The following is a 25,922-nucleotide window of genomic DNA, read 5'->3' on the forward strand; positions in this document are numbered from 1 at the left end:
TCCAAAACCCTGCATCCAACTAACAATGATGCTTATGCCTCAAACCTGAGAAACAATGCTTTGTTTAACTCAATATGCAGGTGTATGATGATGGTAACAAATAATAAATTTGTGGGGGCTGTGAATAATAATGAATTTGTCATTTTTCAAACTGCATTCTAATTGGTTGTCTCATTTGACGATGCTTCAGGGTGCTACAACTAAGGGATCATTCTGCCCATTTGATTTTTAAAACTGTTAATTTTTCTTGGTTAAGCCACCATTTTACGGAATGTGCAGCCTCCTCAAGTACATTCTGACTTTGAGAAGCTGGTTAAGACTGCCCTGAGAGCAGTGAGGAAAACGCAATGGCTACTGGTTTCAGTATGAAGAAGGAAGACAGATCAGCCATTTCTACAGTTCTTTCTAGAGGAGTCACATTGAAAACCAAATAATCTTATGTGAGCAATGGCAACAATTTTTTCTCTTCACAAAACTATTGCTGCTTCTGAAATTTGGGGGGAAATTCATAATACATCTATTAATTATTTTTATTTTTAAATATTATTCTAGCAATCTAAAATGCTTTTAAATTATTGACTCCCAATATGGCCAAACCAGTATCCCACTGTTAACAAAAAATACTCAGATTAAAGTATATTTGAAGCATCCAGCTGAACAGAAATTGGTTATGAATATGACACCACTGAAGATAGTAACCTCAGCGTCCTCCTACAGAAAGAGTCCATGGTTCAGCAGCTACAACTAACTTCCAATGTGTTATTCAGTTTGCCAGAATGAAATTCTCAAAATACTCATTCATTTCCTTTGAACTGTAGTAAATCCCTTTAGAATACTTGCGTATATACCTGTTGAAGGACATTTACATTAAAACGGGTGAAAAATTTAAATTCAGAAAGTCAAAAAATACCCTGGAATTGTAATAGCCTATAACAAGTTCCGCTACCTAGAGTTCATGGGCTGTGCTCTGTCAGTTATCTTCGATCTATGCACAATTAAAATTTCCACAAAAGCAAGTAATTTTAACATCTTCGATTCATGCATTCTCCTGAAAAATCATGACTCTAGCAGATCCCAGGGGAGAAACCACTGAGGAAAGGGCCTTAATAATCTTAGGGAAGACATTTCACAGTTTGTGTTTCACTTCAATTATCTCCTTGCTTCCTGTGGATGTTTGATTTATTACTGCTGTCAAAAAAACTCCTCTGTTTCCAGTAAGAAGCTGAAGGAAGGCTGAGACGCCCACATCCCAGATGTCCATGCTTCCAGACACAGGGCATCTGTGAAAATATGAGTGATAAAGTTCTGCTTTCCAATTTTAGTTGACAAAAAAATCAAACTTTCAAGTTTTTCTCTCCATCTAGTGGTTATATCCCTTTTGCAATTTAGATTTTAAAGTTAAAAACTCCAGGAATATTGTAAACCAATGAGCCAAAGAATTCATTTGAAGAAACAAAATTCTTTACAAAATTATCATTCCACACATAAAAATAATCCCCCCAAATCCCCATGAAGCAGATTTAGGTAAACAATCCAAATTTCAAATAATCGCAAATCTCCAGAAAGAAGCACTTTGTTTTGCCTTTTTCTCAGGGACGGAAAGATAGATACACTGGAAAGCGAATCAGTATTCACAAAACTTCAAGCTGAAGCCTTCTGTCTAGTAAAGTCTCAGAGGCTTATTCAGAAAGTATTTTATTAGTATTTTATCTACTAATATAGCAATCAGGTTTCCAGAAGGTATACAATGTTGCATTTTGTCAGAAGTTTTCAGGTTTGTACCTGTTCTTGGGAATACTGAGTCTCAATCTTAGTTTTGGTGTCATTTGGGGACCAAATGGGGACCATTTGCTGGAGACCAATGGATACGGACCCTGGGGTTGTTCCAGGTTCTCTATGTTCTTGGAGTGGACACGAGGTTCCTACACAGAATCCTTTCCTCCTTCTTCCCACCAGCTGAGTTTGGGCTCCAGCAGTGGCAGACCCTAACGTAAGGATCTGGGGACTAGGAGTTTGTTTGCGAGCTGATAGGAGGAAGCATCGGTAAGAGTGTATGGAAGTGACAGAGGAGGGGAAGGAAGCCAGTATCAAGCGTGCTGATGAGCAGATTATCACTGTGGGCACCAGGACCTCAGTAGCCCCAGAGACCTTGAGGAGATGGCAGAACGTGGTGCAGAGCTTTCCCGCCAAGGGGCACCGTCAATCCTCACCCATCGGTGGCCGAGGGCTGTGTTCAGGAGCTCCTCAGGACTTTTCAGTCCGCCCCACATGCAAACCAAACCAGTTTCTTGTGGAATCCCTCAGATAAAGCAGATCCCAGAGAAATCCCTCAGAAAGAAAAAGGGAGCAACAGACACTTGCCTGGGAAGTTATCAGTGTGCGTTGGAAATGGTGCCTAACAAGATAAGGTTCACGCCCAATCAACTCTGCCACACTCAACAAATACCAGTTTTGTCCAGGTATCAGCTTCTCCTCAAAGCGCTACTGCCTCTAGGGATGAGGCACCTGTAGCCTTAAGGATGACCAAGATCGACATAAAATAATCTCATTTACATTAACAGTGATTTCAGAAATGGATCTGAGACTTATGGCAATTAAGGTGTGGTTACAGTTCGTCAGGACTCCCCTGGTGGCGCAGTGGGAAAGAATCTGCCTGCCAGTGCAGGAGCTGTGGGTTCAATCTCCAGGTCAGGAATATCCCCTGGAGAAGGAAATGGCAACCCACTCCAGTATTCTTGGCTGGGAAATCTCATGGACAGAGGTCCAGTATTCTTGGCTGGGAAATCCCGTGGACAGAGGAGCCTGGAGGGCTACAGTCCATGGAGTCACAAAAGAGTCAGACGCAACTTAACGACTAAACAACAACAACAATAGAGATCATCAGGATAGAAGGAAGTTTAGGGGGCAAGTTTCTTTCTCCTAAAATAGACTGTTAAAAATACATTATCTCTCTTTCTCCAGGGACATTGCCTTGTCTGGAGGTAAGTGCCGGAGCTGCTGCAGCCATTTTGGCACCAAGCTGAGAAGGAAGCCAGTGGTTTATATAAATTTTTTATGTTAAAGAAGGATCATTACACTTGAAAAAATAATAAGAAATATGCTATTTTATGATTGTGAGAGACTAACCCATCCTTAACATTTATACAGACTTTAGCATCTATAGAGAATGCTTATGCCCATGCCCTCATTGCTTTCACAGAAAAGTTGTAAAAAGTTTAAGCTAGTATTTTTTTATCATCCTCAAAGTTATAGACATATATACACATGAGAAAAAGTGGGGTTCCAAAATAGCAAGTGATCTGTTCAAAGTCTTACATCAATGAGGAACTTACTCCGAGTCTCATATCTAGCTCCTCTGATTACAAGTACCAAGTCATCTTCTTAGCAGTGAAGCCTGGTAGCTAGTGAAACCTTATGCATTCCATACCCTGTTGTTATTGGCCAGAAAAGTCACCCACCAATCTTAGGTAACGAGGACGAGATCCTATTTAGAAATAAGACACTAGATCAAGCACTTCTCATAAGATACTATGCTTAAGGGGACTGCTTTGGGGAACACTGGGGTGTTCAGCAGCCATCAACTTGCTTTCCGGAAACCATAAGTAAAGGGAGAAATTTCATGAAATTTCCAAACAAAAAACATTATACTTAAAGAGAGATTTTTTTTTTCCTTGATTTAGGCTCATCCTAGGTTTACATTTCTGCATTGTTCTGTAATACATTTGTTCTGTAATTCATTTGGTTTTATTTCCATTTCATAATTCAGAGAGTAATGTATGCTTGAAATACATAATGTGAAAAACTAAAGAAATAGTGTTTTGGTTGCTTAAATGCTTATAAAACATAAAAGAAGGCGTGAATGAAGGAAAGACAAAGCACGTTCCTGGGTGTATGTGTGTTAGTCGTTGAGTCGTGTCCAACTGCTTGTGACTCCATGTCAGGAAGCATTTAACTAAGAGGCTTCCTGTGTGCTGTTTTGGATCTGTCAGGAACCCTCTGGCCCTTATTGATTCCTGAATATTCAGGAATTAAGAGGAGAGGCATGCCTTTCCCGGGGCTGAGGAATCCAGGCATTTCTCATTACAGTGTTAAGTACCCTCTTCCTTTTTATGAGCCAAATGGTAAAAGGTGATTCTTTGCAACTCTCTCTCTTTGATAGGGATCATCTTATGTTTTGTAAGTCTGGAATTTTAATCTTTCTCTTTGCTGAGAATGACCACCTTACAAACTCTTGGGATTTATATTTTGATCTATGTATCTTCTATATGCCCACGCCATGTTGATTAAAACACCTTTGTTCCATCAGAGCTTTGGTCCCTGTGTCTTTCTTTCTTTCTTTCTATTCTTCCTGTCTTTCTGTCTCTCTATTCCTGGCTAATTCCTTGGAGCGCGGAGGCCCGCTGAGCTCACTTTCTCACCCGGGCTTCTAAGACCCTCTGGAGAAGGCACACTGCGCCTTCACCCACTCGAGAGGGCGCCTGGTGCCACGTGCAGCAGCGCGAGCCATGAGAACAGGACTCTATTGGCTTTCCGTGTAAACCAGGGGATGTCAGCCTCTTTCTCTCTCTTACTCTCGGAACCACCAGGTTCCGGTCCATTAAATGACCAACAACCCCACAGACTGCAGCTCATCAGGCTTCACTATCTATGGGATTCTCCAGGCAAGAATACCGGAGTAGACAGCCATTCCTGTCTCCAAGTTCCTGGACAGGAAGACAATATTGTTAAGAAGTCAATTCTCATTCAATTAATATATAAATTTAATATAATTTTCATTGAAATCGCAATAGGATTTTTTTTTCAAAATAGTTCAAAAGTTCATATCAGTCATGATTAAATTGAATTCTGAGTAATAGAATATCCCAGATAACAGTGGCAAAACCAAAACTAAAGCCTATTTCTCACTCAAGTAATCAGAGCCCCAAGGTAGGGAGTGTAGGGCTGACCTAGCCCTTCTTGTATCTGGGAACTTGGCTCTTTTCATCCCGTTACTTTGCCATTCCCAGCACATGGCTTTCCCTCGGGTCCAAGACGGCAGCTCAAGTGTCAACGGGGGTATCTGCAGGAAGAAAAGGGAAGAATGACAGGGTTTGTTCCTTTCCTTCAGAACTCTTCCCAGAAGCTGAACACACCACTTCTACCAAAAATCCATTGACCAGATAGCAATCATACGTCCACACGTAACTTCCATGGAGGTTTGGAACTGCAGTCATTATTCTTGGAAGCAACTACTCACCTAAAAAGGTGAGCTTTATTAGTGTAAAAAGATTTTATTAGTATAAAAGGGTTTTACCACTACAAAAGAAGGTGAGAATGATTTTGAAAGACTACTAGCAGTGCGTATCATATCATTTGCCTTCTGTACACTAAATAGCTGCAATTATTAAATTATACCTACTGTAGAATTAAATAGAAGATACATAGATCAAAATATAAATCCCAAGAGTTTGTAAGAATTTAGTACACGATTAAAACAAAGACAGTGGGCATTATAGTCTTGAGTTGCAGAAATACTTAAAAGTATGATGTCAATGTCAGAAATATTAAAAACTACTAGTTTTGACTGTATAAAAAATTTCAATACAAAATTTCTATATACCAAAAAGGACCACAATACAGAATATTAATAAAATCCAGAGGAAAAATTCCAGCATAGGGGATGAGAAAAAGAGGTTACTACTTTTAATATTTAAAGAGCCCTTAAACATTAATGATGCAGACCTCCAATTCCAGCTAGGATGGAGTCACAAGGACTAGATTTACCCTCCTACTTCAAACAAGGGAAAACCTGGACTGATACACGACACAACAGTTTTCATAGCGTTGGCCATCAGGTTCTGCAAGACCCTGGGCATCGTCACGGACGGCCATCCTGCACTCCCACACTAGTTTCCAGGCTGCAGCAGAGTAGGGGGGCCCGGGGAGCCCACAGACGCACAGAGGGGAGGCGGCAGAGGTGAGCCCAGGGAGATCAGGAGGCCAGAGGTCACAGGGCAGAGGTTTGGGAGAGGGAAGGTCACAGCGGAGTTCAGAGACGCGTAGCAGCGCCCCCTCCAGTGTTCCACAGGAGGACTGATCAGCGTATGTGTTTGAGGGCCACACCTGAGGCTGCCCAAAGGACTTGAGGAAACAGTTCCCCGAGCCCTCAGAGGCAGGAGTGAGTGCCCTCTCCAGCCAGCTAGGCTGAAAGTTCTGAGTTCACAGAGCGCTGGGTAGAGCTCTTCAAAGGGTGTCGCCTCAACAATGGTAAATAATGAAACCTGAAACCTAGGATAAACGATGCTCTCATCCTCCTAACAAATCTCATAAGAAAGAACAAAAGAATCAAACTGTTTTCAATTAACTCAACTGCACCTCAAAACAGAGCTCAAGGATATTCACAGGAATTTAAAAATACCCAGCATCGGAGAGGGTGTGGAGAAAAGGGAACCCTCTTACACTGCTGGTGGGAATGCAAACTAGTACAGCCACTATGGAGAACAGTGTGGAGATTTCTTAAAAAACTGGAAATAGAACTGCCATATGACCCAGCAATCCCACTTCTGGGCATACACACTGAGGAAACCAGATCTGAAAGAGACACGTGCACCCCAATGTTCATCGCAGCACTGTTTATAATAGCCAGGACATGGAAGCAACCTAGATGCCCATCAGCAGATGAATGGATAAGGAAGCTGTGGTACATATACACCATGGAATATTACTCAGCCATTAAATAATGAGATGGATGAAACTGGAGCCCCTTATACAGAGTGAAGTAAGCCAGAAAGATAAAGATCATTACAGCATACTAACACATATATATGGAATTTAGAAAGATGGTAATGATAACCCTATATGCAAAACAGAAAAAGAGACACAGATGTACAGAACAGACTTTTGGACTCTGTGGGAGAAGGCGAGGGTGGAATGTTTCGAGAGAACAGCATGTATATTATCTATAGGGAAACAGATCACCAGCCCAGGTTGGATGCAAGAGACAAGTGCTCGGGGGGAATCGGGTGGAGAGGGAGGTGGGAGGGGGGATCAGGATGGCGAACACATGTAACTCCATGGCTGATTCATGTCAATGTATGACAACCCACCCCCCAAAAAAATGAATAAAAAAATAAAAATACCCAGCATCAAGTGAGTTAAAATAAGCAGTGTCTGGCAGCTAATAAAATGACTACATATCCAAAGAAGTAGAAAAATATAACCCATGATGAGGGAAAAAGAAATCAATCAATCAAAACTGACTCAGAACTGACACAGATGTGTGAATGAACAGAAAATTCATTAAAACAATTATTATAACTGTAGTCCATATGTTCAAAAGTCTGAGGAAAGATAGAATATGTTCAGTGGGGACATGGAAAATAATTTCAGAAAATCAAAATTCTAGAGCTGAAAACTAAATTGTCTGAGATGGAAAACACAGTAGATGGGATTCGTGGCACATTAAACATTGCAGAAGAAAATATTAGTAACCATGGAGACACTCCCCAAAATAAAAATTATAAACCCACCAATCCCAAGCTCAATGGACATCAAGCACAAAAAGTTAACCTATACCAAGACACATCATAATAAAATTACTTAAAACCGATAGTAAAGAGAAAATCTTTACAATATTGTATTGTAAAGTAATTAGTCTCCAACTAATAAAAATAAATGAAAAAAAATAAAAAATCAACAAATATTAAACAAAAAAAAAAAAGAGAAAATCTTAAAAATCAGACCCAGCCCTGCAGGGCAGCATCTCAGAGGACTCTGACTCTAAGCCTGACAGACTCAAAAGGTGACTCTGCTTGTGATCCACGTGTGACAGGAACCAGAGAGCAAGGATGACTTTAGCCAAGCTTCCTAGAGGCCTTTAAACACACTAACTGCTCTGAGCAGATCATCTGGTATGGTTCCTTCTGAGTAAGTATTGATGGATACATGCTTACAAAGAACAAGTCTTTGATGTGGGCTGATCTTGAGTTTCTATTTGTTTGTAATCTAGATCCGGTTTTATATTTAGATACATGATTGCTTTGGTGACCATTTTATATAATAATTCTTTAATCTGCAGTTTGCGAAAAGTCATTCGTGGAAGCCAACGGCAAGAATAACAAACACAGACTTGACACAGATATGGAACATGTTTCCCCATCCTTTTAGGGTAAGTCTCTCCAACCCACAAAAGTTTCCCTCTTTTCCCCTTGAAGGAGGATGATGGGGTTTGGCAGCATCTGGAGTGGAAGAGTTCTCTTTTCTTCTGGCGATGCCAAAAGAAATAGATGGCAGATGTCCCCAAAGGCTCAGGTGTTGCAGTAAGAACCCCTCTCCATGCCCAAGGCTGCAGCTGAATTGACTTTGGCCTGCACGTGGCTTCTGGATGTGGGTCAGGGATCCAGGAGAGAAGCCACACACTCTGAGTGCAAGCAGCTCCAGAAAGCCCAGACAAGGTAACGCTGCCAGGTCTCGCCTACTTGGGGCCCCATTTCTCTTCCACCCCCTGCCCCAGCTCTGCTTTCTCAAGCTACAGCCAAGGAGGAAAAAGAAAGAGCCACAGAAGTGCCTCCCAGGAGCAACAGCCACACGCACTCCTGTTCATACGGGTTGGAAAGGTGCCCTGCTTTCTCCCCTGTTAACCACAGGGTCCAAGAACAACCTATAAACATTTTTATGAGTGTTTTTCTTTGGCCTCTCACAGGTCCCATTGATTTCTAGTTGAGAGTAGAGTCCCAAAACGAATCACTAGCTATTTCGTTTTGATTCTTCCTTCCTTCCTTCATTTAGCAAATATTTTTTGAGAACTTAAGGGGAGTTAAGAATTCCACTGGGAATTCGAGGTGTGCAAAATCAGATATGTTCCTTTCCCTTGTGGAAATGGAGTGCAAGAGAAAAGAATGAATCAAACCATTGCACAAGATGATATAAAATGGCAAGAGTCAGGTACATTGCAAATATGTGTGGTGGCATGCAGGGGGGTGACCAAACGTGAGTGGGGATAAGACCAACATGGTATATGTGCTTTTAAACCCATGAGTACTTGATAACACATGGTTGTTACATTTCTATGGCTCACATTGTTCATCTAAAACCTTGTAACATTTTGTGGTGTGACAACAGGATAGCATAGTGAGAAATTTGTAGTCAGAAGACCTGAGTTTGCATTCTAGCTGTCTGTTGATTGTGTGCTCACAGACAAACTTTGAGCTCCTTTTTCCCTATAGTAAATAATACTGTCTGTTCCTCTTAACCCACAGATTTGTTGAAGAAGTAAATAAGATGGCATTTGTAAAAGCACCTGTAAACTCTATATAGTTACAGAAAGATTTGTTTCATCTTTATCAACGAGGTGTATATCCCCTGGCTTTGTTATTGTCAAGGGACATGTTGAGGTGATAAATTAGAGTTTTCTTTTCTAGATTGTAGGATACCAGTACCAACCCAGAGCCCTTTAAAGTGATTTTGCCTTTCCTTTCTTTGGTCCATAAAATCTGAGCCCTCGGGAAAGACTTGACTTGAGCCTGTGGTTCGAAACCAAAGAATGGGGAGGATGGAGGCCAAGTCCTCCCTCAAAGCCAGGGAGCTTTGAGACCTGGCATCCCTTTGCAGCCTCACTGCCTGCCAGGAGGGCAGGAGCGAGGCCCCCTGGGTCCTTGGAGAAGGGCTGAGACTTTGGGAGGGAAGGTGGAGGAGAGGAGGGGAGCATGAAACCCAGGCAGGTCCCAGCTGGGAAACAAAATGAATCAAACCAAAAGCCCTGCTCACTCATAAATCAAAGGGAAACTCTCGGTGGGCAAGTCACCAGGAGCATGCTGGCCACCAGCCAGGGGAAAAACAGAAAGGCTTAGACTTCCACTAAAACACATCCCCAGAAGTGAACAGGGCCATTTTCCCTGATGAGAACATGGGGCCAGAGGGTAGTGCTGCCTTTGTCCACTCAGGAGCATCTCATTCATTCTAGTACAGTCTACAGCGCAACTGCGTCTCATCACATATGCCTTCAGCTCCAGGCATAACAGTTCATATGTACTGTGTGCTTAGTCACTCAGTCATGCCTGACTCTTTGCGACCCAGGGACTGTAGCCCACCAGGCTCCTCTGTTCATGGGATTCTCCAGGCAAGAATACAGAAATAGGTTGCCATTCCCTTCTCCAGAAGATCTTTCTGACCCAGGGATCAAACCCAGATCTCCTGCATTTCAGGCAGATTCTTTACCGTATGAGCTACAGGGAAGTACCTTAGACACAGTACTGGGTCTCCATCTGTACTTTGCATGGGTCCTGCAATGGTTAAGAAAAGCCTTGGCCTCAGAGAATTATTTTAAATAGCACTATGATAACTTAATTATAGTAAAAGAATTTCTACAATCTCACAGGCTTACTAATTGCGTCCCTAACGTGTTTTGGTGAAGCCAATATTTATGATAGCCCTTTTCTGATAAAAAAAAAAAAAAAAGAGCTTCCCTGTAGCTCAAATGTTATAGAATCTGTCTGCAATGCAGAAGACCCAGGTTCGATCCCTGGATTGGGAAGATTCTCTGGAGGCGGGAATGGCAATCCACTCCAGTATTCTTGCCTGGGGAGTCACATGGACAGAGGAGCCCCAAGAGCTACAGTCTATGGGGTGGCAAAGAGTCGGACATGACTGAGCAACTAACAGTATTACTTTTCTGACACAATGTTCATTAATGGAGTGGGAATTCATAGAAAATGCTGTTTCTTTTAAAATATTTAGGTTATTCAATATAGGTTTGTTTATTTCACCATTAAAATGGAAAGAGAAGGCTTGGCCTCTGGTGCTTGAGGCAGAGAAGCAGGCAAGCCCTCCCCAGATCATCATGCCCTCTACCTACTTCATGCCTCTGCTGCCCGTCTTCTGAGCCTGATTCTCTCACCTTGCCAGCAACTGCCTTTCAGCTATGTTCTTTTTCACTTAAATCAGGCAGAGTTCCTTTTGGTTTCAAGCAACTAAGTACACTAAATAGAGAAAAGACTCTTCAGTGGCTTGTGAATTAGCTGAATGGCATGCACAGATGCTAAGTCACTTCAGTTGTGTCCAACTCTGTGCGACATTATGGGCTGTAGCCCGCCAGGCTCCTCCGTCCCTGGAATTCTCCAAGCAAGAATACTGGAATGGGTTGCCATGCCCTCCTCCAGGGGATCTTCCCGATTCAGGGAGTGAACCCGTGTCTCTTAAGTCTCCTGCATTGGCAGGCAGGTTCTTTACCACTAGCGCCACCTGGGAAGCCCAGCTGAATAGCAGAGAACCATCTAAATAAAGCAAACCTTCCTCTTCTGCTAGCAGCTTCTATTTGGGATCCTGATTCTCAGTGCATGAATAGCGTGGCCTTTCCAGGACTCACATGATCCAGAAAGAGTATTCTCTGTAATCACGGACACAGTGAGAAGGCCTCTTGGAATTGTAACCCGCATAGCTATGGGTCTGGGAAATATTGTTTTCTGACTGTTTCCAGCTAAGGCCTTAAGCCTGAGTCACCTTTGGGACTTATATGCAAAGGATCGCTCTCCAGTCACAGGTTCAGGCATCTCATCTCTGGGATGTCTCAAAGGTGAAATTGGAAAGACTTAGACCCAGAAGAAAAGTGTACCATGCCTTGGCGGGGCCTCTCCCACCCAGATTTCAACTAAGGTATTAGGCCTTCCCCATCTGGTGCCATGATCCCAAATACATTAGGGATCTCTAGCTTACACCACTATCAACTTTTCTAGAACTGCACATAAACACACACACACACACACACACACACACACACACATTTTATTTACATAGGGGGAAGGCAAAAGCCATCAGGATAGTTACCCATATGTTCATCATGACTTTTGATTTAGTGGTAAGATTACAGGTGTTTTTTTTCTGTTTATTTATATTTCTTACTTTTTCAACAATAAACAGATTATATTTTGTGCAGTTAAAATTCAACAAGCATGAAGAAGAGGAAAGATGGAGAGTTCAAATCCTAAAACCGAGAGTTAAGATTATACATGAGCATAGCGCAGCAATAGAGATGCAGACACAGAGAACGAACTTGTGAAACAGTGGGAGAGGAGGGTGGATGAACTGAAAGAGTAGCACTGAAACATACATGTTACCATGTCAGCCAGTGGGGATTTGCCATATGATACAGTGAGCTCAACCCAGTGCTCTGTGCCTGCCTAGAGGGGTGGGCGGGAGTGAGAGGGGGAAGGGAGTTTCAGGAGGGAAAGTTCATGTGTACACCTCTGGCTGATTGACTTTGTTGTATGGCAGAAACCCAACACAACATTGTAAAGCAATTCTCCAATTTAAAAAAGTTTATTTGAAAAAGGAAAAGGAAAAAAAAAAAAGATTTATACACGAGCACTAGATTAACATTAATGAGTCTCCTAAACCAATAAACTCAGCCAAAATCTTACTGTTTCATTTGTTGAAAACTTCAGAATTATAACAGACTCAAAGTTGCCCTGGAATCACCCCCTTAATTATGCATTAATATTTCTCTCAAAAACATATTTTAATAAGCTTGTCTCTATTTTCATGCCAATAGTGTTGGCCTGAGCGTTTCCATTCTGTGGAGCTTCACTGAGGATTCTTGGAAGCATTATAAACAGACATCACTGTATCTCCCATAGAGAAGCCTTTTTTATTCTCTTTTCCACTCTTCAATAATCTGGTGAATCTTACAGGCCCTTTGTCCTCAGCTAGAAATCATTTATCATGTTGCAGAGCAACTAGCGACTCCTCACTCAAATCTAAAGTTTGGAAACTGACCTGAACTTCAGGCCTCATTTTTCCTTCCATCCAAACTTCAGGGACAGCCTCAGAACACTAAGAGAGATTTTTTTCTCTTCTTATTTCAGAGAAGTTTATAATCGTTTGCCAAAGCTAGTGGCTTCCCAGGTGGTGCTAGTGGTAAAGAATCCGCCTGCCAATGCAGGAGACATAAGAGAAGTCGGTTCGATTCCTAGTTTGGGAAGATCCCCTGGAGGAGGGCTTGGCAACCCACTCCAGTATTCTTGCCTGGAGAATCCTATGGACAGAGGAGCCAGGTGGGCTACAGTCCATAGGGTTGCACAGAGTTGGCCAGGACAAGCAACTTAGCATGCATGCCAAAGGAATGTGTCTATGATGGAAATGTATTGTATTATAAATTCTCAGTCTAAATTTGCCTCATTGTTTGCAGAGACAAAAAGAAAAAAAATCAAGACACCAAATAAGCTGCTATTCTGTACTAAAGGAAAATCTAAAACCAGTCTCTACTACTTGGCTCCATTCTCAGAGGGAGAATGAAAAGTCCAGAAGAATAAGTGTCTATAGAAGGCGGCATGAGAAAAGGTAAATCACTTTTCATGGTTTCTTTTAAGCAGCAATAGCTAGATGGAGGAAGTATGAGAGGAGACTTGATTCAAATGTGGAAGAAAATCCCACCATACATTAGCCTTATGGTCTTGAAGAAACTACTTTATCTCTCTGCCCGGATTTTCTCATCTATAAAAAGGGAATTCTATTAAAATCCTTTTACATTGGCTAGTGTGGGATTTTATTTTCATTTCCAGTTTTTGCCTCTTTATATGGAATTCTGTGTAGAATCGGGTATCATGCTTGAAAATTATAAATTAGTATTGAAATTTAGGATGGCGGGCTTTTGAGCTTGTATATCATTGCTTCGTTATTTGAGGTACTGAAACATCTGTGTTAAAATTTTAAATGTAATATATTTAAAAGGGGGGAATTCTAATAGTATCTGTTTCATAGTTCTTTTCCCTTCTGTTTGCTTGTACAGCTTTGTTTTGTTCTGTTTTAAGGATGCAGTAAGATATATCACATAGAGTACCAGCACCATGTCTAGAACATAATTCTCAATACACCTTGGTCTTTCAGACTTTATCTGAGAAATACTTCCGGCCATTGTGGAGTAACAGGGACCAGATTTACCCTTCTGCCTGGACAACCTAAAAATCAGACAAAGTCTATGAAGCAAAAATTTTCCAGACATTGGACACAGGCAACAAAAGACAATGATCCCTAAGAGATGAGAAACAAATGAACCTAGTCCCTTAATTTCCCCCAGCTTACTGCCAAATGAGAGTCTCCAGACCACAGAACAGAGATGGAGACCCCAGGTCCAACCTGGCAATCTCCCCACATTAAGGAGACAGAGTTGAGAGTGTGGGGGGGGCAAGGAGTCTAGAGTTTCAGGGCAAAGTACTAAAGAGCCACACAGTGAGAACTCTGAAGCGTCTGCTGCAGAGGGTCCTCCAGCATTCCCAGGGGAGTACTGATCAGCACGTGCGTGTAGGAAAAATTCCAGGAAAAGAGTCGCCTCAAAGTACTAGACCCCAAAGTAACAGACCCAAAGATCATACTAGACCAGGAACAGCTCTTTGTCGTACCAGCCAGAGTGGTGGCTGTTGTTCAGTTGCTAAGTCGGGTCCAACTCAGCAGCCCCATGGAGCGCTGCGCACTAGGCTTTCCTGTCTTTCACCGTCTCCTGGAGTTTGCTGAAACTCGTGTCCACAGAGTAAGTGATGCCATCCAGCCGTCTCATGCTCTGTCACTCCCTTGTCCTCCTTCACCAGCCAGAGTGGAAAACCTCATAATTCACGGGCACTAGGTAGAGTATTGAGAAGAGTCTGGCCTCAGCAATGGGATAAAATTAGTCTTATACTAAAGACTGCTTTGGTATCACCTAACAAAGCATAAGAGCAGGCCCCAGGAAGATCAAAAGCTTTGCCAAGTAACTTCGATAACATATCAGCTTTCTATTGCTGCATTTATAATTACCCCTAAAACTTACTGACTTAAAATAAAACCACACACTGGTATCTCACACAGTTCTGTGGGTCAGGAATCCAGGAGCAGCTTAGCTGAGTGATTCCAGCTCAAGCTTGCTCAAGAAGCCGTAGTCGAGCTATCAACTAGGGCTGCAATATCTGAAGGCCTGACTGGACATGGAGGATCTAACTCTAAGGTGACCCATTCACATCCCCCTAGGCTGGAGGCCAACATTCCCTGCTCTGGCTGTTAGCAAGAGGACTCATCTCCTCACCACATGAGTCTCTCCATAAGTTTACTTGAATGCCCTAATGACATGATAAGTTTATAGACAGACTAATAAGGAATACAAAAAAGAGGGCATGGATTTTCTGTACAAAGAATGAAAAGAGATGACATCACTAAAGATTCTATAGGTATTCAAAGAATAATAAGGAAATACCATTAATAATACTATGACAACAAATTCAACAACTTGGGTATAGTGGACAAATTCTTTAAAAGAAATAAACTATCAGTGCTCCCCAAGAAGAAACAGATAACCTGAATACTACTATATCTATTAAAGAAAGAAAAAATAATGTCATGGCCAGTGGGATTTATTTCAGGAATGAAGATTGTCTCAATCAAGGTAATTCACCCAGTTTTAGAAACTAAAAACAAAAAGACAGATGATCACTTCAGTAGATAAACAAAGAAAAATTTTCAAAATAAAATGTCTATTCCTAATTAAAAAAAAAAAAAAAACAAACAAAACCTCTCAGCAAACTAGATACAAGAGAACTTCCTCAACCTGATAAAGAATATCTATAGAAACCTACTTGTTCGGTAAAAGACTGGATGTTTTCCTCCAAGATCAGAAACAAGATAAACATATCCAGTCTCACAGCTTTTATTCAGAGATTGTACTGGAGGTTCTTTCCAAGGTAATTAGGCAAGAAAGAGAAATAAATAGCATCCACATAGAAAATAAAGAGGTAAAATTATTTTTAATTGCAGATGACGATTATGACTATTTCTTTTAAAACATCCTGTGAATATCCTAGCACTAATAAGTGGATTTTGCGTGGTTGCAAGATTCTTTAAAAAGTAGTTTTTTCAGTAGCATCAATGACTATAAGATACTTAGGGTTAATTGTAAAAAAAAAATACATGTAAGATCTATGCATGAAAAATTGTGTAACATTGTTGAGAGAAATTTGAGAAAGATTTGAATAAATGGAGAAATATATCAGCTTCATGAGTCAGACACACATTATCAAGATGTTAATTCTCCTTCAATTAACCAACATAATCCCAATAAAATTTCCCAGATGGTTTTTTTGTCCCAATTTGCAAACTGATTCTAAAATTCACATAGAAACAACTTTTAGAAAGAAAAATAAATTTGGAAAACTTCTGTTATCTTGTCTTAAGACTTATTAAAAAGCTACAGTAATTAAAACCGTATGTTATTAATGTCCAAGTAAACAAAGATCAATGGAACAAAATAAGAGAGTACAGAAATAGACTCACACATGTATGGCCAACTGATCTTTTACAAATGTGAAAGGGAAATTCAGTCTGGAAAGAATAGTATTTTCAACAGACATTTTTGGATCAAGTGGATATTCATGTGCCAAAAAAAATTAATTTGAATTCATACCACACCTCACACCAAATGCAGAAATTAATTCAAAATAGATCATAAACCCAAGTGTAAAGCCTAAAGCTAAAATTTCTAGAACACATAGGAGAAAATATTTGCAACCATGAGTTAGGCAAATGTTTCTTAGATAACATCAAAAGCAAGAGCCTTAAAAAAATAAAAATATGCAACTTTTTTTATTTGCATCAAAATTAGGAATGTCTATGACTATGCCAAAGCCTTTGACTGTGGGGATTGCAATAAACTGTGGAAACTTGTGAAAGAAATGTGAATAACAGACCACCTGACCTGCTTCTTGAGAAACCTATATGCAGGTCAGGAAGCAACAGTTAGAACTGGACATGGAATAGCAGACTGGTTCCAAATAGGGAAAGGACTATGTCAAGGCTGTATATTGTCACCCTGCTTATTTAACTTATATGCAGAGTACATCACGAGAAACGCTGAGCTGGAAGAAGCACATGCTGGAATCAAGATTGCCAGGAGAAATATCAATAACCTCAGATATGCAGATGACACCACCCTTATGGCAGAAAGTGAAGAGGAACTAAAAAGCCTCTTGATGAAAGTGAAAGAGGAGAGTGAAAAAGTTGGCTTAAAGCTCAGCATTCGGAAAACTAAGATCATGGCATCTGGTCCCATCACTTCAAGGGAAATAGATGGGAAAACAGTGGAAACAGTGACAGATTTTATTTTTTGGGGCTCCAAAATCACTGCGGATGGTGATTGCAGCCATGAAATTAAAAGACGCTTACTTCTTGGAAGGAAAGTGATGACCAACCTAGACAGCATATTAAAAAGCAGAGACATTACTTTGCCAACAAAGGTCCATCTAGTCAAGGCTATCTATGGTTTTTCCAGTGGTCACGTCTGGATGTGAGAGTTGGACTGTGAAGAAAGCTGAGTGCAAAAAAATTGATGCTTTTGAACTGTGGTGTTGGAGAAGACTCTTGAGAGTCCCTTGGACTACAAGGAGATCCAACCAGTCCATCCTAGAGGAGATCAGTCCTGGGTGTTCTTTGGAAGAACTGATGCTGAAGCTGAAACTCCAATACTTTGGCCACCTCATGCGAAGAGTTGACTCATTGGAAAAGACCCTGATGCTGGGAGGGACTGGGGGCAGGAGGAGAAGGGGGCGACAGAGGATGAGATGGCTGGATGGCATCACCGACTCGATGGACATGAGTTTGAGTAAACTTCAAGAGTTGGTGATGAACAGGGAGGGCTGGCGTGCTGCAATTCATGGGGTCACAAAGAGTCAGACACTGAGCGACTGAACTGAACTGATCCTTTGAATGATACTATTATGAGAATAAAAAGAAAATTCACAGATTAAGAGAAAATATTTGCAAATCATATATTTGATAAAGAGTTTGCATCTGTAATTTGTAAAGAATCTTCAAAACAAAATAGTAAAAAAATAATCAATCAAATAAAAAGTAAACAAAAAGCCAAGAAACTTCATCAAAGAAGATATATGGATGCAATGAAAAGAAAGAAGAAAAGCATATCCTTAACATCATTTGTCATTAGTGAAATGTAAATTAAAAGCACAATAAGATACCATTACTACATACCTACTAGAATAAAAAAGACTGACCTTAACAAGTGTTGGTAAGAATATGGAGTGACAGAAACACTCATACACTGCTCAAGGAATGCAGGATGGTACAATATTTTGGAAAGTAGTATGGTAGTTTTTAAAAAATTTAACCATCCAGCTACCATATAACCCAGATATCTCACTCCTAAGTATTTACCCAAGAGAAATGAAAGCACTTGTACACAAATGTTCATAGCAGCATTACTTATAATAGCCCAAGACTAGAAACAATCCAGACGTCCAGTAGGCGAATGGATAAACAAATGGAAGTATATCCATATAATGGAATACTACTCAGCAATATTAAGGAATGCACTATTGATACACATAAAGGATAAATCTCAAAATAATTATATTGAGTTTAAAAAGCTAGACAAAGATAGAGGGAGATACTGTATGATTTCATTTACGTAAAATTCTAGAAAGGTTAATGAATTTATGACAGAAAGCAGGTTAAGTAGTGGCCTGGGGTCATGGAGAGGGCTATGATGAAGGGGTTAGAAGGGAGCACCATTTGGATATTTGTAGATACGTTTATTGTCTTGATTGTGATGATAGTCTCATGGTGATGTATACATATCAAAAACTCAGCAAACCGTATACGTTAAATAACTTTGTTCATGGTTAATTATAACTCAATAAAGATTTTTTTTTAACTCAAGTCTAATTTTTTTTAAAGTTTGTGAAATGATGATTGTGTACTTTATTCACTGTAGTTTTTATTTTTAACTGCAAAAAATTGGAAACAATCCATGCTATTAATAAAGTTATAGATAAATATGCTATCCTATGGTGCATCCACACAGTAAAATATAAGCACTTATGAAAAATGAATGAAGAAAAAAAAAAATGAATGAAGAACATCCTACGTACCGATATGGAAAGATCTCCAAGTTGTTCTGAGGAGGAAAAAAGTAAACCCTCTCTCCCGTGAGTACTGAAGGGGGGCCTGGAGGCTCCAGAATCTAAGAATCTATATGTAATGCTTATTTAAAGATACCCGTTGATTTGGGATCCTGAGTTTTGTCCTCTGCCATTTAAATTAAAAGTTTATATCTGCGTATGTGTGTTTAAGTGGTGGAGAATAAAAATCTGTATTCATTACCAATATATTCAATATATTATATATTTGCTCATATATATAGATAAATAATATCTATAGATATAGATATTCCTAAAAGATTCCAAAAAATGGAAAACCACGGAAGAGAAATAGGAAGATGGGGGAGTAAGTACAGCAAGGATATTTTTTAAATTTAATTTAAAATTTGTATCAAAACTTTTTGAATCTTTTTAAAAAATAGAAAAATTCTGCCTAGGGACAGAGGAAAAAGAGAATTTATAGTGATAGCTTTAAAAAGGTATATTTATTCAGATATCTGGGACTAAGACCTCAGAGCTTCCTCAACCAAGAGTGAGAAGTAAGTAAAATAACTAAACTTCAAAGTCGTAGACACTTTTCTGAGATTTCCCCTGGTTTCTTAGACCTCTTACTGAATTTCACAAGCTTATTTCTGTCTCAGTTTTTGACGTTTCCTGCTGAGTTTTCAGTCTCACAAACTTTCATAAAATGAATTAATACTGTTAAAACTCTATGTGCACTGTGCTGAGTAACCTCAGTCGTGTCCGACTCTTCGCAGCCCGTGGACTGTAGCCCACCAGGCTCCTCTGCTCATGGGTTTCTCCAGGCAAGAATACTGGAGTGGGTTGCATGCCATCCTCCAGGGGATCTTCCCAACCCAGGAACTGAACCCATATCTCTTACATCTCCTGCCCTGACAGGTGGCTTCTTAACCATTAGCACCACCTGGGAAGCTCTAACAACTTCATAGTGTGTATTATATTTCTTCTTATTGTTATATTCCTAATAGATATGGACCAAATATTCAGGACATTAATCTGTTCCTCTCTTTTTCTGTTTTTCCCCCTCTTTCCAGCCCCTGTCCTCTTTTCTTTTTGGCAAATATTAAACAATCAGTGTCAAAAGTCACTGGCAGGCAAATATGGACATAAAATAATTGTTTTTTTTCAAATGATTGTTTCATGCCAGAATCCATATGAAAATGGTTGGTCAACTGTTGCTAATCTTATTAAATGAAAAAATAAAGGATATTGAAAGCAACACATACAAAAAATAAATTATTAAATCTCATTCATAGTACAATGAAATCTACACAATTCAGCTGAAAAACATTTGCCAATGGATGGCTGCCTCATTGTGAGCAGATGTTGTTGCCTTCAAAGAATTTTTGACAACAATGGGTGAAGAGCTTTCCAAATATAATTTGAATATATATATCTATATTTATGTATTACCCAACAATCCAGTGGCATAGATCCATTTTTTATCTGAGATTCAATTTCTTTTTGATTGCCTTGATCTCTCTAATAAGTTTCAAGTAATTGTGACCGTCATCATATCCCAAAACTGAAAGGATTTGGCAAGAAATAAATAAAACTGATTGTTCTCTTCATTCACTCATCAGCGTTATTATGTGCTGTTTGTTTGATTCTTTATTTCTTTGGCTTAAAATCTGTTTTATTGGAAAGACATGTGTGATGTAGAGAAACTTAGGCCAGGATTACTTCCTGGCAATCAACAACCAAAAATGAATACTAAACTTGTTGGTTGTCAAAGCCTTGAAGAGTATTTGGAGAAAAGAGTATTTCTTTCTCTGTCTTCATTTGCAATGGAAAATCAAAAGTGTATTCTAGAGGAATCATCTCCTATTGACATTTATGTTTTTATTTTCTCTGTGAATCTAGTGGGGATTGCTATATTTCAGCAGAGATGGACAGTACACTGAGTTTTGTAAAGGGACAATTTCTAGTTTAGTTCCTTAAGTGGGTTTATACTTAATAAATAGCCCCCTCTTTTCTTTTAAGAAAACAAATATTGTTGGCTTTTCCAGATGTAAGGGATCGAAACAGATCACCAGCCCAGGTTGGATGCATGAGACAAGTGCTCAGGGCTGGTGCACTGGGAAGACCCAGAGGGATCGGATGGGGAGGGAGGCGGGAGGGGGTATCAGGATGGGGAATACATGTAAGTCCATGGCTGATTCATGTCAATGTATGGCAAAAACCACTACAATATTGTAAAGTAATTAGCCTTCAACTAATAAAAATAAATGGGCAAAAAAAAGAGAGAGATCGTACAAGTTTATTTTGTACATGAGCTCTTTCTAAAACCTAGTTTCTCTAACTTGGTTCCAGAGCCAGCTTCGTGGGTGTGTGATCTGTCCAATTACACAGGCCCCTCACCTGAAGAGCCCCATGCTTGAATTAATGGTCTGCTCTCGCCATCTTAGAACTCAATAATTAGAACAAGGGACCTCACATTTTCATCTTGAACTGAATCCCCCCAAATTTCATAGCAGACCTGCTCAGTTCATGTAAGCAACCATCAAAGTCCTAGTGAAAGAGTCTCCTGGGCCTTATGGAATACAATAGAGGACATTTATTGAGCATTAGGGGCTGTTGTAAGAACTTTATGGGTATTAATTAATTGAAGCCTTAAAAAAAAAACCTCTACAAGGTAAGTGTGATCATTAACCTCATTTTACAGATGCAGAAATTGAAACACAGAGGTTAATGAAACGAATCACTCACTCAGCAAATTGAGGGGCCAGAATTAGATCCCAGACAGCCTGACTCCAGAGCCTGCTATGTTAAAAGTAGTGAGGCAGTTAAAAATCATTTCAGAATCACGTGGCTTCCATAACACAGTGCTCACCCCCAGAAACCTGAAGATCCAATCTTGTTTTGTGCCTCTATGTTCCATTTCCCTTGTTTCAGACTTTGTCTGGGTAACTGGTATACTGTAGATATTTGGTTTAGTGGAATTTATAGGCTGCCCCCATTGCTTTGATCCAGGAAGTGTCTCACCTGCAAGTACCTCCACAGACCTAAGGACCACATTCTGATTCTTCTGGAAACATCCATATTACCTTCAATGCATCTGGGGTGTGTAAGGCTGACTTCCTAATTCATATATTTGCTAACCCAGAAGATATTCTCTCTTTTTATTTATTTAAGGCAGACTCAGTTCTTTGGCTGAACTAAAAATGCATTTTGCTCCATAAAACTTGCTTCAGCAGGCTTCTAACTAGTTTGCCTTCTGTCAGCAATGGGGAAACCAGCTTCTGGAGGCTAATATTTTTCAGGCAGGGAAGGTAATAAACCTGGCAGTCATCAACAATGAATAAAAACAAAGAAAGCAGAAATGAATCCCCATTTTGTGAGACATGGCGACTCAAGGCCAAAACATCTATGTGGTAAGCGATTTATTTGAAAACATTTGATGGTGAAGAACATGGAAACCTGACGTGCTACAGTCCATGGGGTCACGAAGAGTCGGACATGACTGAATGACTGAACTGAACTGATTTTTAAACAAAGAATAACATAAATACCTTACTGGAGGGAACATGACTGAAGGTGATTTTAAGGATTTCCAACATATGCCCAGAGAAGACAGTAAAAAGAGTTTAACTTGGTGGCTATGAGCTCTATAGCTTGAAGACCTGGCTTTAAATCCTGCCTCTAGCACTTAAATCCTACGCACCCCAGCGGCTCAGAAAGTAAAGAATCTACCTGCAATACAAGAGACCTAGGTTCAATCCCTGGATCAGGAAGATCCTTTGGTGAAGGGAATGACACCCACTCCAGTATTCTTGCCTGGGGAATCCCTGGTGGGCTGCAGTCCATGGGGTTGCAAAGAGTTGGACATGACTGAGCAAATTTCCACTTTACTTTACTTTTACTACTACTTAATAGAAAGTGTGATCTTGAGCAAGGTTTTCTTATACATAAAATGAACACCTACTATGTGCTAAGTGTTGCACTAGATTCTGGATACATAGAATATAGAAGTGTTGGGGAAAAAACAACAACATGGAGCCTGCTTTTAAGACACCTCTATCTAGAGTGAGACTTCTGATAATACAGAGATACTACTGATAATAGTAGAATACTACTATCGCACCTTCATACAGTGAGTGTAGAAGACAGTGCGTTCCAGCATCACTCGATTTTCCACCTCTCTGAGGACCTGGTTATAACCTTACCGAGGGCCAATAGACTGATTTACACTGGGATGTCCATTTCTAACTTCTGAGTCTTCACTTCCAATTACAGATAGAGTGCACTCTTTCCATAAGCATTTCTCAGGAAAGGAGACTCTGCTTCTTTCCAATATGCTCTGCAAAATATTGACTATAGCTCCATGATGATGTACCTCTAACCTGGCTGTTATTGTGTCTGGGATCCCTCCGCAGGTAGCAGCTCCGGCATCCTGCAAAGATGGGAAGGTGCATCCTTTATTGGCAAGAGTCACTTTCCACTGAGTCCACAAGCTAAAGACAATGCTGTACTGTGAAAACATGCATCACTTTTCTTCAATGCCTAAAACATCCCCCATATATACGCACTGTCTCTTAGCAACTGTATTCTGTTATTATCGTTCAGTTACTAAATTGTGTTCAGCTCTTTTGTAACCTCATGGACTGTAACCCTCCATGGCTCCAGGGGATCTTCTCAACCCAGGGTCCAACTCATGTCTCCTGCATTGGCAGGAGTATTCTTTACCACTGAGCCAACTGGGAAGCCCAGCAATTGTGTATATGATACCCAATATGCGGTAGATGCGTACTCCCCAGAAACTTAAGGTACAGCATGAAGTCTCGGAAAGACATCTCCCTGAAACATCTATTCACTCAAAGATCTGGGAGGGAAACATACATTTGTTACTTTTATATTCTTATGTTTATGAATTTGAGTTATCAAAATCTGACATAAGGAGAGTAGAAAAATTAACACATGTTGGACTTCCCTAGTAGCTCAGCTGGTAAAGAACCTGCCTACAATGCAGGAGACTCTGGTTCGATTCCTGGGTCAGGAAGATCCCCTGGAGATGGGGTAGCTACTCGCTCCAGTATTGTTGGGCTTCCTTGGTGGCTCAGATGGTAAAGAATCCACCTGCAATGCAGGAGACCTGGGTTCGATTCCTGGGATCTTCCTGGAAGATCCCCTGGAGGAGGACATGGCAACCCATTCCAGTATTCTTGCCTGGAGAATCCTCATGAACAGAGGAGCCTGAGGAGCTACAGACCATGAGGTCTCAAGAGTTGGACGTGACTGACTAAGCAACCAAGCAGGGCACAGCTCAGCAGCCGGATGGGTGAGCGTCCCTGGCAGCTCAGCACCAGGGAGAAGGAGACGGCAATTCACTTTAGTATTTCTGCCTGGGAAGTCCCATGGACAGAAGAGATGGCAGGCTACAGTCCACGGGGTCACAAAGGAGTCAGACACAACTTAGTGACTAAACAATAACTTTGATGTGTAGTGTTGGTTCTCTTCTGTTCAATCCAGTTTTCCAAATTTATAGACTTAATATAATACATCATCCACTGACCAGAAGGACAAATAGGAATTGTTTTGTGACCCCTAAGGTAAACCTGGAGCTCTCAAAATTTCATACATTGAGCTACCTTTCCAGACTAGGCAAGCTTGATAGGGTAGGATCTCATGTTAATTTTTTCTTATGTTATTACATGTTTCCATGAAAATTGTGAGGAAAATGCTACTCCAAGTTATCCTATGCACTTTGAGTATTACTGATTCTCATAATACCAAATAAGTTAAAAACTAGATTTTAATCTAAAGGAAACTCCAGGAGCCATACCATCTTGTGGTCTTCAAGCTCTACTTGGGGGTCACAGCAGAGGTTAAGGTGAGACCAAGAGGGAAGAGGTTGGCCTCCCCCCTCAGCTCCTCTGCCAAAATCCTTTTCCCCAACCAGTAGGATCCCCTTTGATCCTATTTTTATTTGCCTAGGATTTCCAAATAGGCTTTCAGGGACTTTCCTGGCAGTCTAGTACATGGGGTGTGAGTTTAAACCCTAGCTGGGAAACTAAGATCCCATATGCTGTGCATTGCAGCCAAAATATTTTTAAAAAATAAATAACTAAAACGTGAAACAGAGATTTAAAAAAAAGAATAATCAGCTCCAAGTAGGATTTCATTTGAAGAAAATTTCCTAGTAAAATAGGAGCTAAAAGTAGCTAATGCAATTCAACGTTCTAATTTTTTTAATATTATCAAATTCATATTATACCCCAACCATCCCACCCACTCTGGCCTGAAGCCATGCATGCTAACTCATTTCAGTGATGTCTGACTCTTTGTGGCCCCATGTAGCCTGCCAGGCTCCTCTGTCCATAGGATTCTCCAGACAAGAATACTGAAGTGGGTTGACATTTCCTTCTCCAGGGAATCTTCCCGACCCAGGGATGGAACCCATGTCTCTTATATCTCCTGCATTGGCAAGCAGGCTCTTTACAATTAGTGCCACCTGGAAAGCCCCACCTCAAGCCAGGGAACCTCTAAGCACAGGAACCCAGAGTAAATCCTGCTTCAGAGTGATAGGCAAAAATTTCTAGTCTCATTTATAGAACTGTCACCAGAATTCTTCAACCAAGCATTATAGCTTACTAACAAATTGAGGGAATTTAAGAAAATATTGATTCCTATTCATTTGTTTCCATTCATGTATGATTTTCCAGGATTAGGAAACAGTAGATGTGGGTCTTTTTTCCTATAGGAAGCAGGCAACACCTTCTTACCCTTTCACTTCAGAACCTAGACTCAGAGGAAATGTGATAAATGGGTTTCCTTAAACTCCAGTCATTCATATACCATTTTTATGATTTTCATTGTATCTCCATACAAATTGCTCTTTCATTTACCTAATATTTTTCTTTACATCAGCTCACATATTAATGTTCAATTCAGTTCAGTTCAGTCGCTCAGTCGTGTCCGACTCTTTGCAACCCCATGAATCGCAGCACACCAGGCCTCCCTGTCTATTACCAACTCCCGGAGATTACTCAAACTCATGTCCATCAAGTCGGTGATGCC

This window comes from Dama dama, chromosome 6 (genome assembly GCF_033118175.1).
Source record: "Dama dama isolate Ldn47 chromosome 6, ASM3311817v1, whole genome shotgun sequence".
In the NCBI taxonomy this organism is placed as follows: domain Eukaryota; kingdom Metazoa; phylum Chordata; class Mammalia; order Artiodactyla; family Cervidae; genus Dama; species Dama dama.